This window comes from Pyxicephalus adspersus, chromosome 6 (genome assembly GCF_032062135.1).
Source record: "Pyxicephalus adspersus chromosome 6, UCB_Pads_2.0, whole genome shotgun sequence".
Classification (NCBI taxonomy): domain Eukaryota; kingdom Metazoa; phylum Chordata; class Amphibia; order Anura; family Pyxicephalidae; genus Pyxicephalus; species Pyxicephalus adspersus.
This window is the reverse complement of record NC_092863.1, coordinates 82,974,704-82,994,059: the sequence shown is the minus strand read 5'-3', so window position 1 is coordinate 82,994,059 and position 19,356 is coordinate 82,974,704. Positions and strand designations below refer to the sequence as shown.

At 38.0% G+C, this 19,356-nt stretch overlaps 1 long non-coding RNA gene across 1 annotated transcript; it reads right to left on the bottom strand.

Annotated features, from left to right (window-relative positions):
- Window positions 1-1,652: 1,652 nt before the first annotated feature.
- On the bottom strand, window positions 1,653-6,225 carry LOC140332595 (uncharacterized). The gene is made up of 2 exons (XR_011921187.1): window positions 5,481-6,225; window positions 1,653-2,904 (listed from the first exon to the last, which is right to left on the bottom strand). It is a non-coding gene; the product is annotated as an uncharacterized lncRNA (long non-coding RNA).
- Between the last annotated feature and the right edge of the window lie 13,131 nt (window positions 6,226-19,356).

Sequence of the window (19,356 nt, the reverse complement as noted above, 5' to 3'; positions counted from 1 at the left end):
TTGAATATATGATAATCATGCAATGTTTATGAGTCCATTATTAAAGTATAAAAAGTCCTGATTTGAAACCACTCTTTAAAAACACTCTCTATTGAATATATTTTTAAATTCAATAGATGATTTAAACTCTTTATTAGTTATTCTGCTATATCTATCCCAATGCTATAGTTGTTTCAACACGACTAGAATCTGGATTTTTTTGGGGAATTATTAGAGGTTGCAGGTGAGGGAGACATGAACTCAACAGTAAAGATGTTCAGAATGAGGGTCGCATGGCACTCAACAAACTACATAGCAAACATCTCAACGGAGCAGGGACAAGTTAAAGCTCAGCTCCAGATTTAGTAAAATATAACATATGTTGCCATGCAGTAGGTAAAACATAGAAGCAGCTCTTGCAACAATACTCACCTGCTCTTTGGTGCCATCCCCCACATACCCTGTTACCCCGAAAACAAGCCCTAGTATGATTTTTCCGTATGTTTGAGGATGCTCGAAATATAAGTCCTACCCTGAAAATAAGCTACAATATATATAAATACATGGACAAGAGGTGCTCATTTAAGGAAAGCTCTATTGCTAGACGTGAGAAATTGGGGCCAATGGTTCTAAAGGAAATGGAGCCACAAAAAATTCAAGATGGAATTCAGGGTTTGGAGATTTATGATGATGTTCCAGAAGATAATGACATCACTGTATTTGAATAAATGTTGATTTTTGTTCCTGAATATCACAAGAAATTCAAGATGGAATTCAGGGTTTGGAGAAATATGATGATGTTCCAGATTCTGATGACATGACTATTTTTTTATACATGTTGATTTTTTTGTTCAAGGATAAATGTCGATTGTTGTTCATGAAAAAATAAGATCCTCTGAAAATAAGCTAGGTGCATTTTTTGGAGAAAAAGTAAATATAAAACAATGTCTTATTTTCGGGGGAAACAGGGTACTTACTAGTTTGCATTTCCACACTGGTCCTTTTCAACCTACTACCTAGGAACCCAGAGAATCAAAGGCCTGCCTACCTCTATTGATAGAGTAGGTGGAAGTCTTGTGTTGTCACCTGACTGGACCCAATACTCAGGGAACAAAGGTATAAAAGTTTTAAAAAATTTTGTAATGAGTAGTGGGGAAGGAAAGGCGAGTAAGGTAGGGGGAAACTAAAGTTGGGTTTTAACCTGTTAGGATTTACCAGAGATCCTTAAGAAAATAATATGTACTATAGAAAAGTATAGTAGTTAGACAAGTGTTGCCTTGGTTTTACCTAATTATTAAAAGTTTTCTAGATTGGTGAAGTTAAGGCTTGCCTGGACAAATACTGTTGTTTGCATGTAAATGGCTGCTGCTAGGCAGTTGATTTTGGAAAGAGGTTGCTGCAGCTTACACTGTACGTCAGTAAATGGTATTTGAACTATTATTATTAATAATAAACAGTATTTATATAGCATCAACATTTTTCACAGCGCTGTACATAAATAGGGGTTGCAAATAATAGGAGGAGGAGAGGACCCTGCCAAGAAGAGCTTACAATCTAAGAGGTGGGGGAAGTAAAAGTTTTGGCCTATTCACATACAAAGAGAATAAAATACATCAAGTTCATTTACCTTTCAGGTGTTTGTTTTAGGACTATATTGGACTATATTGTTAAAATTTTGGACTATATTGATTAAAGTGCAGCAAAATCCAGTTTTAGGTACATGTCCACTTTATTATCACAGATTGCAGTGTAAATTATTCAGCACAGCAGAACAACAAACAGAAATGTTTATTAGTTGGAGCTATTTTATACTAACAAAAGCTGACATTGGTTGTTCTAATATATTTAGGTATTTTATTTACTTTCTGTCACAAAGAATGCTTGATCCTTTTTTTATTATAAATTCAAAGTATTAGACATGATTTGACTGAGATAGAGATATATGGTAAGAGTCGTTCCCCGCCATGTGACCCAGCTTTGCAATAGGTGTGGAGATCTATAACTAATTCCCAGAGAGTATGTTTAGGGTTTAGAGGTTAGGGATAATTGGATTGGAATTTACCACAGGGGGATTACTTATGCTCTTGTGAGTGGATGTCACATGCTTATGTCCCCCGTGAACATGGAGGGCGGACGCATAAGAAGTTAATCACAGCAGGGGAGCCAGGCAATATGTCATTTGCCCGCAGGGCACAAACATGAACACAGCATCAGCGCCATACACACCCTGAACCTCAGCCTGAAACCAGGATTATGCTCTAAGGCTAACTAACTACCCCTACATGTATTCCTGCTCCACGTCAAACTGCTTCATTAGAAGAAAAAATAATTATGAAGGACTCAAGCTTCTCTCTACAACAGAGATCAGCAGCTAATCACATCTATTGCTTTATCCCAGGCTGCAAAAGAAATCACCAGAACTGAGTATGAAAGGAGGAAGAAATATAGAGATACAGAAACGTTATTACAAAATCAATATATTGAGGCCTGAACAAATACAGTTGCAAATTAAAGGAAAATTATTCTTTATTGTGTATGTTAATGTAAGGGCTTGGCTTAACAGGAAGAACAGCCCAAGGCTAAACAGACCCTTTTAAAGGGTCAATTAAAAAGTGGATAAAAATTACAGTAAAAACATATGTAGCGTTAAAGATGCAATGTCAGTGCAATGCAATAGGAGGACATTCAAAAATAGAATGGTGTAACTAAAGAAAAAGAAAATAAATTCACAGCACTTGACCTTGCTTTGCAAAGCTTAGTATTGCACTTACAATGTGCTACATGATGCCATGTGGACAATACAATGAATACTCTTCTTGTCCTTCAAACCTCAGGATTTAGCCATTGAGCATCATCTCCATTGTGCTGCCGCTACTGATTCCTGTGTATCCCATTTATTCACATACACTTGGATGCTTTGCTGGGCTTTATGTAAAAAAAAAAAAATATCAGAATTAGTGCATACAAATAAAAATGTACATGATTTTGTTAAAATATTTGGGTTTTAGAATTATTAGCAGACAAAAAATTCTACCAGTAGTTCCAGCCAATTCATTGGTGTGCTACAACGAATGTACGTTGTCGGTGCATTGGGGCGTCATTAAAAAAAATGTAGATGAGCAAAAATTCAAATATAGTTCAGAATAAGTTTATTTTTGTCATGAAGCTTAAACCTAGAGCTGATCTTGACCAGGCATCCCCTCCCCAAAGTTTACCCCTTACTTCCTCTTATGTGGTCCTGTGAAAAGCCTCCTGGACTGCAGAGAGCAAGAGCCCTTCTGCGCTGTTGATCAGTAACATGAGCATATGAGAAGGATCCTGAAGACTAGTGTTGGTGTTCGAATTCGGGTTGTCCTTATATTGGACCCGAATATGGCTGTTCGAATTCGGATAGACCCGACTCGAAAAACATGGGATTTGACTTTGCTAATTTGTGTGTAAAAATGTGTTAAAAAAGAGGCTTTAATGTTAAAGTAATTTATTAAATGTGTGTGATTTGTGTAACTAACTTTTTTTTTTTTTTTTACTACAGGTTAAATGGGGACAAGTCTCCCCATTCATCACCTCTAGTGCTCTGTGATTGGTTGAGGAAAGGTAAACCCTGATGACAGCTCAGGTGGAGTGGAGCTGTCAGCTCTGCTTCCTGATTGCTCTTGCACTTCTACATAGCCCCGAAAAAAACCCCCAAATTTTCCCCCTATTGACTTTAATGGTGTTCGAATTCGACATTGGATCACCCGAACATTATCGCCCTATTCAATCGAATAGCTGTCAAATCGATTACTCTGGTCCATGATGACACCATAAAGGTGGAAGGCAACAAGACTGGTAAGCACACGGACTGCAGTGATGCCTCAGCTAGTTATCATTCGTGGTAGAGTCACCAACCATAATATGACCCATGGTGAGAGAAGAATCAAGATGACTTTAAATTTAACCAGGGCTATAAAACAGACAGAACATGTAATTGTTATTCCATATTGATGACGTCTCATACACCAAACATTAACCAATGGAAGTGACCTATATGGTTTGAAACCATCTCTGTCTGCCTGGAAAGGAAAGATTGGTGTAACCCAAAGGTTTATCTTAAAACTGCAAATGACAAAACCAAATGATTCTGAACGGTAATCTATCATATATTCAGCTTCATACAGTTTACACTGTGGTTGTTCTTGCATTTGTATCAGTGAGTACTGTTCATGATACTTTTTTTTCCTCTGTAAGATTTTTACTATTTGTAAAAATAGGGCCCCAACAGTACTCAAGTCTCTTAATGTTGTATGTGCACTAATACAGCTACAATTACCTTAAGCATATTGTTTGAAAACACCATGGTATGAGCTAGAATGTGTCTTTAATATTTTACTAGTTTCTCTATTCTTTACACTAGTTATGTTCCATTACATTATGGCATTATTGTAGTTAAGAGAATAAACAGTTGACTGGACATTGGTGGGGTCAGAGATCATAAGCATGGACCAATGCATGAACTACTAATATTAGCAGCTGGAATGTATGCTGTGACTTAGCCGATCTCCCTACTATACAGAGATCTGTGCACAGTCATTATCCCAACAGGTTGGTAGACTTGCAGAATCCATCTTGTGTTATGCCCTATGCAAACTACAGCCTACAAGTTCTCAGTCTCCAAGTTCTGTAATAACCATAACTATCCTATATCAAATCACCCCCTTCCTACAGAGCATTGGCTCCACTACACTAATATTTCCACTTTCTCAGCATTCTCAGATAAAAATGATTTAGCTTTCATGTAGATGTACCTTTGCGGTAGAAGCAGGAATAAATGAATACTAGAAAGCGTACAAGGCAGACATAAATGAAACAAAAAATGCATCACTTGCCACCGTTCTCTAACAATTCCTTTTATTTCCACATACAGCAAGAAAAGTAAATCTTCAGAAAAGCTTTGACCAGCTTCCCAATCACCTATTTGTCCTGCAATGAATATTTCTGGGCTGTACTCTTTCTGATTTGTACACCGCATTTGATTTTTTAATTTTTTTTATTTTACTTGTTCTATTTTTCAATCCATTGCAGATGGAATCAATATACAAGCAGTCTGAAATGTACAAGGCAAATCTCCTAGTAAATTTGTATTTCTGAAATTGCTACAAGCTCCCTCACAGCATAATGCTGATAGTGTCAGCCATCCCTCCAGTAACATGTGACAGTTTAATCAGAGTAGGTTTGCATCTTATCAGCACACAAACTAATGCAATCCTATAACCTGCAGACACAGAAAATAAGGTTCACCTGAGATTCCAAACATCTAAAAAAAAAAAATATAGAAAACAAACAAAATAATTGAAATACCATCCAGCAAACAAATATCTGTATCATTTTTTTTATATTATTTTTATCCTAAAACATCTTTATGCTACATGATCATTTCAATTATACTTTAACCAATTGGCATATGTCAAAGGGTGATTAAATCCTGCACAGGATTCTGGGTAATTGTATGCAAATGTACTCACGCTGAATTAAGCAGCTCAGTATACCGTTTTTTCCCCCCAAACACGATTCTCCTGTGTGAGACTACCCGTCAGAACATTTTCCCGTGAGACGCTCATTCAGTTGTCAAAATGCCATAAAATGCAGAGGTAGTGTGCTTCATGGTGAGACAGCGTTATCCTTTTAAGGGAAATATAATTTGTTAGGTACTTAAAGGATCGACATATATTGAGTTTCTATAAGAAAGAGGTGAATAGAGATTCTGTTTTAGTTTGTAGAAATAAAACTAATTTTTTTTTATTCTAAATTCGACAGGAAGGTCTTGAAATTGTGTCTACCTTTGCAATGCAGCTCTAAAACAATAACAGTTTCTTCTTCGTATCATCAACTCCATGAAAAAATGTCTTAGGATTCACTTTGACTGTGTCAATTCACAATAGGTATCAGTTCAGACAGTTAGAGCCCATTTCTAGGCAACTGCAAACCTCACACCCCCATCTCCTATCTACTCACAAGCTCTGAAAAAACTTAAATCCTCAATTTTACCTTTCTTTATTTTTCATTGTGTTTTTCTCATTGGTACCTCTTCCAAGAGCAGTGATTCAGTCATGTGACCCCACTTGGACCCTTACTATTGGCTGTTCACCAATGGGGCCCTGAAGAATGCAGTAGTATTATGGAGTCTCTATGATAAGGAGACAGCATGTGTATAGACTGCAGGGATAGACTGTCTTATAATGAATAAGATAATATTGTTACCTAACTTCTTGTTCCCCCAGCAGCCAGTCCTTTCTTCTACTATCCATGGTTGTTGACAGGCTTTCGGCATTCTCACATACAATGTAGGTGTGCTGGACAGGCACTGTATGTAATAATGTCAGAGAGATGTCAGTTAGGTAGAGAAGAGTCATATGAAGAGAAGGAAGGATGTGGGAGTGAGTAAAACATTAGCATATCACTGTATTCATTTATCATTTATTCCCTATGCAAAATGAGTTAACCCTTGCAGTAAAGAGGGAGTAAAGGTTTTTCCATGGCGTTCAGTTTTCTGTTTAGGAAAGTCTGACACTCACCAAGCAGGCCAGCTTTCCCATACCGCCCCCTAACACCACCTAAAAAAACAGTATTGCTTAGAGAGGGGAGTGATGATTAGAGCAGTGCTCAGTGGAGCGTGTTGGACTGCAGGAAAGCTGCATGTGGGATAGCTGCAGACTGACAATTCAGCGTGCTGACAGTGCAGGAGGAAATGTAACAGGAGAGTCAAATTTACTGTTGTAAAAGCAGCCTAACTGTAACAGTAATGAAATAAGAGGGTTAATTGGGTTTTATATGGGCTGCTAAAATGTAGCAACAGAACAAAACCCAGGCTTGCAATTTTTTCCTAAATTTTATTGAACATGAATGCATTGTATAAGCATTGTGATATACGGCAATGCTGGTGTAACTGCATGTACTATGTTGTTTTTTGGGAAAACATTTCATGTTATTGTAATTAGTCATATAGTTTTTTTAAAGTTGTGTGTGACCTACTAATGAGTGCAGAAAAAATGGTAGCAGAGGCATGGTATAGAAGGCGGGATCCAGCCAGTTATCTGAGGGTGTGAAGTATCTGTATGTAACTAGATATAGGTCAGATATAGCATACCACACATAGGTGGGACTGCAGTACATCTCCATATCTCCTACTTTTTAGAAACTCAACTGCATTGAGAAAATGGTGAGATCGTATCAGATACAAGATACATATCAGTGGCAAAGCAATGCTGAACCATTGCTGTGCATTCTGTGACAGTCACCCACAAAGCCACAGGCAACGATGTCTGGGACTATGTAACTGTGTTACTGTTTAATATATAGGGCTTATGTATAGGGAAGCTCAGGGTTTTAAAATGAAGTGTAGCTGTGATGCTTAACTTGGAGGGCAACCAGATAATTAAAATACCTGTAATGATAACATTCCATATATAACTTTCTTCCATCTTTTTTACTTGCCTTTATTTATACTGTTGTTTACTTTTATTTGTAGTGGTGGAGTTAGAGCAAAATATAACCTGGGATATTGAGCAGCAAAAGTTTTGTTTTTAAGGTTTAACCCCAAACAGGGTTGAGTTAGAACCCATTACTGGGTTATGATTGCTATCTGGTTCCCTGTTAGGGTTAGGTGATTCTCTCATTTTGTCTTGACGTTAAGAAAGTTAGGGGAGATCAAATATTTTGAGTCATCAGAACAGGAATCAAAAGGGTTTTTTTAATAGTTATGTCTTCAAAAAGTGAAAATAACTAAAAAAAAAGATTTAAGAGACTGACTTATCCCTAGTTGTAATCTGAGTCACCATCTGTCTGTAGGCTGATTCATCCTCTGGCTGAGGGCCAACTCACCCTTTGGTTGTGGGTCGAGTCCCCCTTTGGTTGTGGCCAGTCACCATCTTTTGGTGGGCTGAGTCACCTTCTTGGTAAGTTAACCTCTCTTGAGGGACATGGCAAGTGTTCAGGCCTAAAGACAAGTATGGTTATATTGCTATTATAGCAGGGCTCATTATCATGTGCCATTATGTTGGTCCAGGCTGCTTAAAAACGATAGGTCAGGAACAGAAAATAACACAAATACGCACCAGAAAGTTAGACTAGCTTAACTCTACAGCAGGCACTGGTGACTGGGAGCAAAGAGGCTAAAAATTCCCAGCAGTCAATGGCAGTGCAGGACTGAGTCAGAAGCTGATAATCCTCTAGAATCCCCTTCAGCTGTGCACAGCCTAACAATGGATGCTGGGGATGCCAAAAACTACATCAGTCTGCATTGCTAAAGGGAAGCAGGGCTGCTGATATTTCTCTATACTCTTTGCTGTTGCAAATGACATTGCTGGGCAAAATAGGCTGTGTGGGATACTGCGGTGGTGCACAGCAAGGAAATGCCAGCCTGATAAGCGTTCTCTAACAGTTAATACTAGATTCCTACTAGGTTAATAAATAATGAAAAATGTAGTTTTTACTTAATTTTTTTTTAACATTTGCAGAATGAGATTGGTGATTTGTACATTTGTGTACATTTGAAGGCCCAGTTGAAACAAGTCACCAGTTCTGGTGAAAGATCAGGGGATGTCACCAGGAAGCCAGAAGAAAGAAGAACAAAGATGGCGGTGTGGGATTTACCAAGGAGCCCAGCAAAGAAGACAGAAATCAAGACAGCAATGGAATTTGCTAAATGCTTTGTACATTGAATAAAAGCTTTCAGCAAGAAAAGGTGAGTAAAACAAAAAAGGCAAATGCAAGTTCTGCTTTATGCCTCCAAATTGGAAACCAAAAGATAGTTAAACTCTTCAGCATTTACCCAAATCACAAGATGCATTTGGGTGGACTGCTCCTTCATCAGTGAATTATATTTTGACTACAGCTGACATTGCAATTCGAGTTTGTCCAGTAACTCACTAGCAAACTATTAATCTGTCATCTATAAATGACTGTAATGTTTGGAATGCCGACTTTGATTACTCAGTCAATGGAAGCTGCAGGTAATGTGCATTGTGTCCATAGATCAGATCTCATTTATTTCCATCTCTGGGCAGGTGCTGTACTCTTCTATGACTGTCCTTGTGTGAAATTGATCATTTAACATTATCATAAAGAACTCCGATGCTTCAGTGTGTCAGCAGAATTTTCCTGATGTTGGTGAATCAGAGAAGTGTGCATATCTGTTCTCTAAATGGCTTTATTGGCTTTCTTGCTATTTTACTTAAATCTGTGCTCCAGATATAACTTTAAAAAAAGTAATATAAATGCGGCAAATGTACACAGGGGAAGTGAATTTGTTCAGACGAGTGTAATCCAGTGTACAGCAGCATTCAGACTAAATGAGGGAGGAGAAGCACTTGGAGCCAATCAGGTGTTCTAAATGCACATGTGCATGGAGGGTAAGAGGGTAACCTTATCATTTCTCTTTATAAAGTCACAGAGGGAAGGAAGGGGGCATATCTGTGTGGTTTATCTGCATTAGAGAAGAGCTCAGTGGTCTTTTTGTTAATAATGTTATTACACAGCATTTATATAGCGCTGACATATTACGCAGCTTTACAAAGTCCATAGTCATGTCACTAGCTGTCCCTCAAAAGAGCTCACAATCTAATGTCCCTACCATAGTCATGCGTCTTTAAAACGGTCTAAGGTCAATTTTGGGGGGAAGCCAATTAACCTAGCTGCATGTTTTTGGAATGTATGGAGGAAACCCACGCAAACACGGGGAGAACTTGTAAACTCCATGCAGATAGTGTGCTAGCCGAGATTTGAACCTGGGACCTAGCGCTTCAAAGGCCAGAATGATAACCACTGAGCCCACCGTGCTGCCCATTTTTGATCTTTTTAGAAGGACATTTCTTTCACAGGTACAGCAGTTTAAATGGCATTTTTAACTGTTCACTGTAAGTTTAGTTTTATTTTAATCTATACAAATGAATACAGTTTATTCCAGGTTAAACACTGATATTTTTAAAAAAGGTTCATATTTCTAAAGTAGTGAGCATGATATTCACCAAACATTTACTGTAGGTGATTTTTCTTGATAAATGTTTATTATTCAATGAATGATTCAATCACTGCTTGGTAAAAGTTACTCTCATGTTACTACACAAACTATAGTCCTGCTCTAATGTTCTTTTAGGACAGCAAAGGCATTTCCTGGGTATATTCTTTCTAAGGGTCATAAGAGGTTTTTGTGATCCTGATCTTGGACATAGTGACACAACACGATTCATCAAGGGCCACACAAATATCTGAGGTTTATATAAGTCTGTAGACTTTGTATGACTGGCTGTAGTTTGGAATTTCTAAGAGGTAATAAAGGTTTGATTGGGTGACTTACATGAAAACACACAACTAAATTATTTATTTTTTAGCCCTGCATTTAGTACTTATTTTACAAACTCGTGTTGATGAATAATATTAAGGATTTGAGAATGTTTATTCAGTTCAATTATCCAATCATGATACTACCAGGGAACTGTTATAACGGATAATGTAAGAATTAGATACTGAGAATAGATATGACCCACAGACAGCTCCATATGTAGATGAGTGCAGATGAGGAAAGGGCTATAGGACATAGGAGGCAGTTTAAAACCAAAGTATGGGGCAACTTCCTTAGTAATCATTGCTATGTGTTTCCTAGTATGGAAGTTTAGTCAAACTGGCGTTAGGGTCCACACTTTGCAGATGTGATTTATTCTTCCAATGTGGTTTCACATATATAAAGTCACACTGGAATAATAATTAATTGGTATTTGTAATTATTAATTGAGGATTTATTGTGGATTATGGATGAATTAGCTACTGGGAACAGCTATGACCCAGAGAACAGGACCTTAGCTGTCAAACGAATAGCAGGTGTGGACAGCTCTATGTGTAGGTGAGGGCTGATGAGGTTAGAGCTGTAGACCATGTGAGGTACAACCTAAATCTAAAACTGAAGGATAGGGCTACTTCCTTACTAATCATTGTTATGTTTGTATCTTGGCTTGGGACTATAGTCAAACTAAAGTTAGAGACCATACTTACCAGAAGAGACTGGATCTTACAATATGCCTTCCCATACTGGAATATCAATTGCTGATTATGGAAGAAATAGCTACTGAGAGCAGTTATGACAGCAGGTATTGACAGGTGCATATTCCGGGTTATGGCTGATGACCATAGGGACTTTGGGCTCCAGGCCTTATGATGTATACCCTAGGTTAAAAACTGAATGATTGAGCTACTTCCTTACATTTAAAAGTAATCATTGCAATATTTGTGTCCTAGGTTGAGGGTTCAGTCAAACTATATATAGTTAGAGACCACACTTTACAGAGGTGACTTGTTCTTCCAAAGTGGCTTCACATATGTTTACAAATGTATGCAACTAAAACCTCCATATTTTAATCTAAATATTTGAAACAATTTAGATACTTCACTTGTACCGACATGCTGAATCAAGTGCTGGGAATTGTGCTTTCTTCACTGTATAGTTTGGCCCATGCTCACCTTTCCTTTATTTCTTTACCAAGTGATTTGAGTGGCTTGATAGGTCTCCTGAGTGCTTTCCTCCAGAAATTCTTTTAGACTTGATACATATAGCTTCTTGTATATATCTTCCCCCTCATCATTAGATGCAGCAGTTGTGTCATGTCACAAATATTGTCTACTCCTGAAACATGCATTGTCTGCAATAAAAAATAGTGCGATTACAGCTACCGCTGGTTACCAGCCATTCGTGATTTCCATTTTCTGTTTGTCTCCTAAATGGAAAATTGACAACTATTTGGCATGACAGTTGTATTTTTACTTTGCCTTTGCTGTAGCTTTAATAATATTTTCTGAGCTCTGTCAGGTAATTTAGATCAAAGAATCTGTGTAGTTTCACATACAATATAAAGCACTGGCAGCTGGGCAGATGTAACATCAGTACCTGAGATAGGTGAAGTCTGTATGTATGTAGTGGCAAGAATAGGTCAATTATGATGAATGACTGCTAAAAAATATGTACATTCTCTTGCTTTGTCCATTGAGCTAAAGTTTCTAGTTTTTTTTTTTTCCTAAATACAAAAAGCCAACTTAACACCAGTCATCTCATCTTAACAAAAAGTTATTGTTCTAGATCAGGGGTTGACAAACTCCGGCCTAGCCGGTAGTTTGTTCCGGCCTAACGCCCCCTGGCCGATCCGGCCTAATGCCGTCCGGCAACCCGCAGCTCCGGAGCCACGGGTTGGCAGCAGATCAGCCAGGGGACGTTGGAAACTACCGCAGCCTCAGCTGCTGGAGCTCCAGAGCCGCCCCCTTGCAGTTGCTCCCCTATTTACTGCGGCCAGCGTTGATACTTCTGCCGCCGCAGTAAATAGGGAAAACTCCCTGAAGCTAAATCCCGAATCGGCCAGGGAGCATTAGGTACTACTGGAGCCAGAGCCGTCCGAGCTCCGGAGCCGCCTCCTTGCTGTTGCTCCCCTATTTACCATGGCTGGCTTGATACTTCCGCCGACCCGGTAAATAGGGAAAGCTCCCTGAAGGGAAATCCCTCTCCTCTGCAATGCATATGGAGGAGAGGGATTTCAGTTCAGGGGGCGTTCCCTGTGGTGGGCGGATCCATTAGTGTCCTCCTCCCACCCCTGAAATGGTCTAGTGGCCAGAGAAGTTTGCCTACCCCTGTTCTGGACATTATAGATTCAGAAGTCCTATATTTCTTTCCCAGCTTTTAGATTGTAAGCTCTTCAGGACAGGGTCCCCTCCTCTTCCTGTGTCACTGTCTGTATCTGTCTGTCATTTGCAACCCCTTATTTATTGTACAGCTCTGGTTGATATGTTGGTGCTATATAAATATGGTTTAATAATAATTTATTAAAGAATAATGTGGGAAGAATGATGGAGTTACACTGTGTGCCAGCACCTCGATCCCTTAGCACCAGTGCTACATGTTGGCTTTTTGAGAAATTATATTCTTTGTCTTTGAAAATGTTTCACTATCTGGGAATATTAAGTAAAGACTGTTCACTTAGCAAATACAACACTCAATGAACTTAGAATATTAGGAGTAGCTGTGTTTACCTCAATCAACTAACTATATACATGGAAAAAATGTACTTATTCTGATACATGATTGGGTATTGTAAAGATTGTCTCGCCTCATTTCCTAATATTCACTTTTCTAAACTCTTATTTCTTACCATAATTTTTCCTTGTGAAGGAATATACTTTGTCCTGTGAAAGATAATGCTACCCAAGCACAAATGTAGTATAGAGTGTTTAATAATCTGGTTTTTAAAGAACTGTTTAATTTTTTTATATGCTCCAAAAATCAGCAATAATCTGAGCCTTCTGAAAGCATGTTGATCCATGGGTTGCTTCTGTTTGGACTGTGATGTGACAATAAGTCTCTATTTGATTTACCAGTCAGCTTCTTTTCATTGTAACTTTGTAACCACACACAAGATGCTGCAGAAGCTGATTGGTGTCAGACATCTGAGCCAGGACACCAGACATGGACACCAGGATTTACACGACTGTGCCAAAGTCCCTGTCCAAGATGTTGACCATGGATATCTCGTGTATAAATATGCCTGTACAATGATAGTTCCATCCTTCTCCAGAGAATTGTCCTACTTTTTAATATAACAGTAGTTAAGTAGTTTGCAAAAAGGCAAAGCAGGCTGTACTTCAATGCGATGCTGAGCAGTACGTACAGGAAAAAGTAATTATTTTGATTACAGTATGGAAAATATAGAAAGTTGCTGCGTTATTCATATTTGATCTTATTAAACATGCATTTAGTCAGTAAAATCTGTATATCATTTCTAGTTCCAATATTTGTGTATGATTGAAAATAAAATGGAAGAATCATTTACTTTAATATGAATGCAAATATCACTGTTATGGGGAAACATAGCTAAATCTGTTGGGGAGCTGTTTCATGGCATACACAGTAATAACTAACCTTTCCCCTCTGAGAAAACTCCCGTGTCTTGTAATCAATAACAGAGTTGTGAGCTGTGGCATTTAAAGAATCTGCCCAGCATTTACAAGTCAATTAGTCATTGGTTACGGGTACATTTTTCTCCCAGTAGTTAGCCATTATTTCCATTGTGAATTGGAATTTCCATGGAAAGGCACTTCAGCATATTCCATACTCCCAACTATAACTCATGTACATTGGGAACAGAAATATCAGTATATTACTGAAATGCATGACCAGCATATATATGATAGATAGATAGACAGCTAGGTAGCTGAAATAGAGTACATTTAATGTAATTATGTTTTTGTTTTTTCAGGCGTTTTTCAATGTCTGCAAATTCTAAGCAGAGTGATGTGTTTTTCTTCCTTTTTTTTGGTATTGTAACCACTTGCAAAAACTTCTTACATATGCTTAGAAACACTTGCAAAAATGCCTTACAAATGTGCATAAATAAATTCCTGACATATCACATTATAAAGCCTTGTATATTTTGTGTAGCATAAACCACCTCGTTATCAAGAGATCCATGAGCTCCAGTCATTTGTCTGCCCATGCCCATGTAATAGGCCAGGTGCACAAGAAGAAACAGAAAAGATGAAGGTGGTTTCAACTGGTCAGTAAGTAAAGCTGGTATTAATGGACAAATGCATTCTCAGAGGTGCACATTATGGCCAATGTCCCAAGGTCCTCCCTTCCCAAGACTTGTTCCATTTTAACATAAATAACTACATTTTAATTAAGGTATTTCCAGGAACACCTATGGCTGCTGTAGTTGATTTTTCACAATAAAATGATCTCCTGGCATACGAATAAAGATCATCCTAGCACAAGTTGATCTACAATATTTCCGATCGATATGATTCCACACTGCAGATGTTTGACATTTATCTCCTTGCCCCGATGCAAAATGTGCTCCAGGGCCCCACATTTTCCCTCTAATTAATATTACCAATATACCCATACACACAAATACTTCACACTTCCAGACATCAAAGTCTTCTATTAGTGCAATAGGATATAAGGATTCTGGCCTGCCCAGAGGCACGGACCTGCACTGGATGCCATATCCCTCTTCCTATACTTTCCTGTCCATGTTCTGCCTTTGCAGCTGTACATGTGCATGTATCTTTATATACAGATGCGTTTGGGTCTAGTTTATACGTCTTAATAAGTACAAGGTCTTTTCTTTTAGTATTCTTTTATGTGCTTTAGTAATACATAGCCAAAGAAAGGGTAAAATAGCCTTTGTATGCAAATGGCTTATAGCAAGTCTGGGTAAATTAAACTTTATTAAAACATATCTCCTTAAAATGTGTTTGCTGTCGAAAGAGTGGAAAAAAAGCTTCACTGACATTAGCCATCTGCTCCAGATATGTATTTATTTTATCATTTGCTACCAAGAGTATCTAATTATGAATTCCAATGGAATCATAAAACTGAAATGGTTTATTTTTTACAGCCCATAAAAATCTAATCTAAAATGCCATCCAGATTATTGATACCTGATTTTGGACCCAAATATAAAATTACCATAAAAAAAAAAATAAAGGCGGAAAGCAGCGTTGTGTATTAATGCAGGTTGGTGATGTCTGCAGTAAAGAAGAGAACACAAAAGATTCATCCATCACTATAACAATAAAATAAAATTGTTGTCCTACGTTGCAATATAAGTAGACTATAAACATATTTGAGGCCTGACCCAAGAGCTTACATCCTAATGTGCTTGCCTGAGGCACAAAGAGTATTAATGACATTTTAAATTATAATGAAGAATGGTGTTATAAATGCGGTGGGAGCCATGAAATATATAATGAAGGCTTGTTCATAGTTGGAATAATCTGCATATTAGTTAAAATGCACCATCATTTTGGGAAAAACAATATTCAGTGGAGGAGAAGAAAAGAGAAAGTAACACTAGAAATAGGGAAAGGTGGCTGGCTTTTTATCTATTAACTGTGGTAAAGTATGTTTGACTGCACCTTGCAGATAGGCCATGGTAGTCTCTGCATGGGAGCATCATTTATTTAGGATGGCAACCTAATACACAGTACTGGTATTAGTTGTATTGGACCTGCTCTGCATCTCAACACAACATCCATGCAATTAAAAGTGCAGGTTTAGTATTGCATCATATAGCCAGTGTAAAGTACCCTTTCAGTGCGTCCCACCCTTGTGCTGCAAGGATTAAATGTTAAATTTAGAATTATGTTAGATGCCCTTTTACTTTACTCTGACCCTCTCCTTTTCTTAAGCTTCTCCTCTGTGAAAAGTTTGCCACTGCCTCTTCTCTTAGGAGCTCTGATGTCATTCTTTACAATGCAGGACCAATACTCTAAGGCTGCGTACACACGTGCAATAATTATTGTTGGAAAGGAACAACTAACGACCATTCGTCTGATAATCGTTAACAAAGAAAGTGCCCAACGACGCCGATGAACGAGGATTGTTGCTGGAAACAAATTGACGATTGTTTGCAATCTATTTTGTGTATGGTCGTGTAGTGATCCTGGATGGTTCTGCAGTACACTTTCTCCTTTACATGTCACTTACTGCATCGTTCAAACGATCGTATCTAGCGTGTGTACATTATTGGTGAAATATATTTGAATGATCATATCGTTAGAGCATGTACACAACTGTGCACAATACGATTGTTCAAAATAATCGTCCATAATCATTGATCTGTCGTTAGTCGTTCGTTTTCTAATGACAAATATTGCACCTGTGTACCTAGCTTTACAGAAGAGTGCAGCATTTGATGGGGGAAGGAGGAGTAAGATAAGTAAAAGTCTTTTTTCTTCCATCTAGACCTAAACAATCATTTGATTTATTTTATTTTTGAAACTTAGCTTGAAAATTTTCAACAATCACAAGAAAGGCTTAGCTTTTTTTTTAAGCAAACACAATTTTGGAAGGCTGCCAGAGTGTAAACAACCAGCAAGTGTTTCTGAGCTGTTAGAAACTGATTTGAACCAGGTCTTTGTTGTGATCTTTTGGGAAAGAATAACTTCACCTTCCAAGCAAAGGTCAAGGACTTGTTTTACTACTTTTCTGCCTTAGAAAAATAGTGGGTTATTCATGTGTATTTTTTTTTTATACTCGTTTCTTTTTGTAAGCCTGTTTGTTCAATGACCTACTGTGGACAGCATATTTGTGTATTTCTTCACGTTGTACTATTTCATTACTCTTTTTTTTTACAAAAAGTATAATCTTTTAATAAAATTGATTGAACAGAAAAATACGGCAGAGTTCGGGCTCATTCCCACTAGGCCATCCAATGCATTTTTGGAAACACACATGGGTTGACTTGCATGTTTGTATGTGTTGAGATAAGGCACCTCATTCATTTGATACAGCACAGCACATAGAAAGTCTTGCTCTTGTAAAAACAGCACACAGCTGTGTTTTGTTGCATGTGGTGCTGCAGTGCTTTTGGGAGGTGCATTTCGGTGTCTTTAATAATTAATTTCAACACAGCACACTAATGCATGTGCTGTGTGTTGCCGTGTATTTCAGTACTTACTAAACTTGTGTGTTATGACAACTCATTGGTGGGAAAAAGCCCTGGAAATTTTTTATGTCTTGTGTTTTTTTTTTGGCTCTGATCCCATTGTGAAAAGTTTCCCTCACTCCCATGACACCCATACAAGTAATCTGGGAAGTGATTGTATTTAGAACTAAAAGGCACAGATAGCAGTAACAACCTTGTCATACCCCTTTTATAAACCGCTCCCCACCCCAGACACACACACTCCATCATACCCTTTTGGTCGATGTGTATAATCTGTATCTCCTGGTCTATGTGTATAATCTGAAATCCCTCTAGAAGGGGTGCACATAGCAAAAAAAAAACAAGCAGAATACAAATAAAATGTTCTATTCAGAGTTTGGCTTATAATTCCTGGCACTGTTGGTTGTGCTGCAATATATATCAGAGTCTCTGCTAATCGGACAATGATCTGCCTAATCTATAAATCAAAATAAAAAATAAAATATGTTCACAGACAAGTTCCTTTACTTTACTGTTATCCTTGACCTCCTTTATCCAGCAAAATAACAAATTCCAAAGTTTTTAAATGCTGCGTGCCTGATAAATTTCTGGTCTCTTCCAGGTAACAGGTCAGTAAGTAGTACAACAATCAGAGTTCTGAGGTTCCCTTAACTAGCAGCTGTCCATGTTTTTAAACACTCAAGAAAGTAGGTCTCTGAGTGATAACATGAAACCCAAGTCCCACGTGGCCTGATCTGTGTCTTTCAAATGTCCTAAACGGCCTTTCTGAACCTCTTCAACTGGAAGGAACCTTTGAAATAACCTTTACCTCTCAGGGAACCCTTGGTAATAATTACAGTATCTACAGCTCATTGTACATTAGCAAGAAGGGAAAGTTGAGACATAGGAATAAATAAAATATTATGGACACAACATAATCATTTTCTAAAATATTTTGGGGATTACTTAAAGAATTGTCTTCTCTTTAGGAGAAGGACTTCCCCATATTGGTAGTTTGGAGCAGGGCTCCTTGCACTGGCAGTCGTTGGTCAATGGGAAAAGTACCCCTTACAATGGCAGTCAGTGGGTTGAATGTCCAATTGTGGATTACTCACATAAGTCCTGGCAATGTCTTAAAGGACCCTGAATGAGAAAAGCTGGTGTACATGTATAAAGCAGGATTGGACAACACATACAATAGGCAGAAAACCCCCTTAAAAAGGAAACTTTAAATCTCAGCCCACTATACTCTAGGGTAGGCTACTACATTATTGTAAGTTCACAGGAGAAAAACAGAGCTAAAAATGTACACATTGCTCTTCCCTGCCCTATCCAGGATCGTATGTGCATGCCAACTCAACGTAAGTATGTGTGTTTGCATAGGCTTTGTCATTATACCAATACACAGGAATGGAGACTTTTTGTTGTTCAGACAGTTACCAATGCCTTGCAGGAAAGTTCATATTAATTTACACGTTACAGGTATGATGTGCCATCAAAAATTTTCTATTTAACACCATTGCTCATTTATATTTTACCCAGGCATACATATTTGAATAAATTCTATCATATTCACAAGTGTTTCTGAAAAACGAAAAGGTCTACAGATTTCCTGTAAATGCTCTATCACTTCGTAAGTCCTCTTCAAAAGTGAAGCTTGTGGAGGTGAATGTGCAAACATTAAATCCCATATTACCTGTGTCAGGATTGCTTGTATCTGCTTGGCAGCAAATATCGTTTTATTGGAAAATAACCTCGAAAAAAGACGTGGCTTGGGAGGTTGAAAGTGCACTGATGTACCTGGTATAATACAATGCATTTTTCTTGTTCTTTAATGCAGGCAATTTAGCCTGCATATCACCAATAGCGCTCTAATAGAACAAACACTGTGTCATTATGGAGTCCACCAGGAAAGAAATGAGATGCTCCATCTGACAAA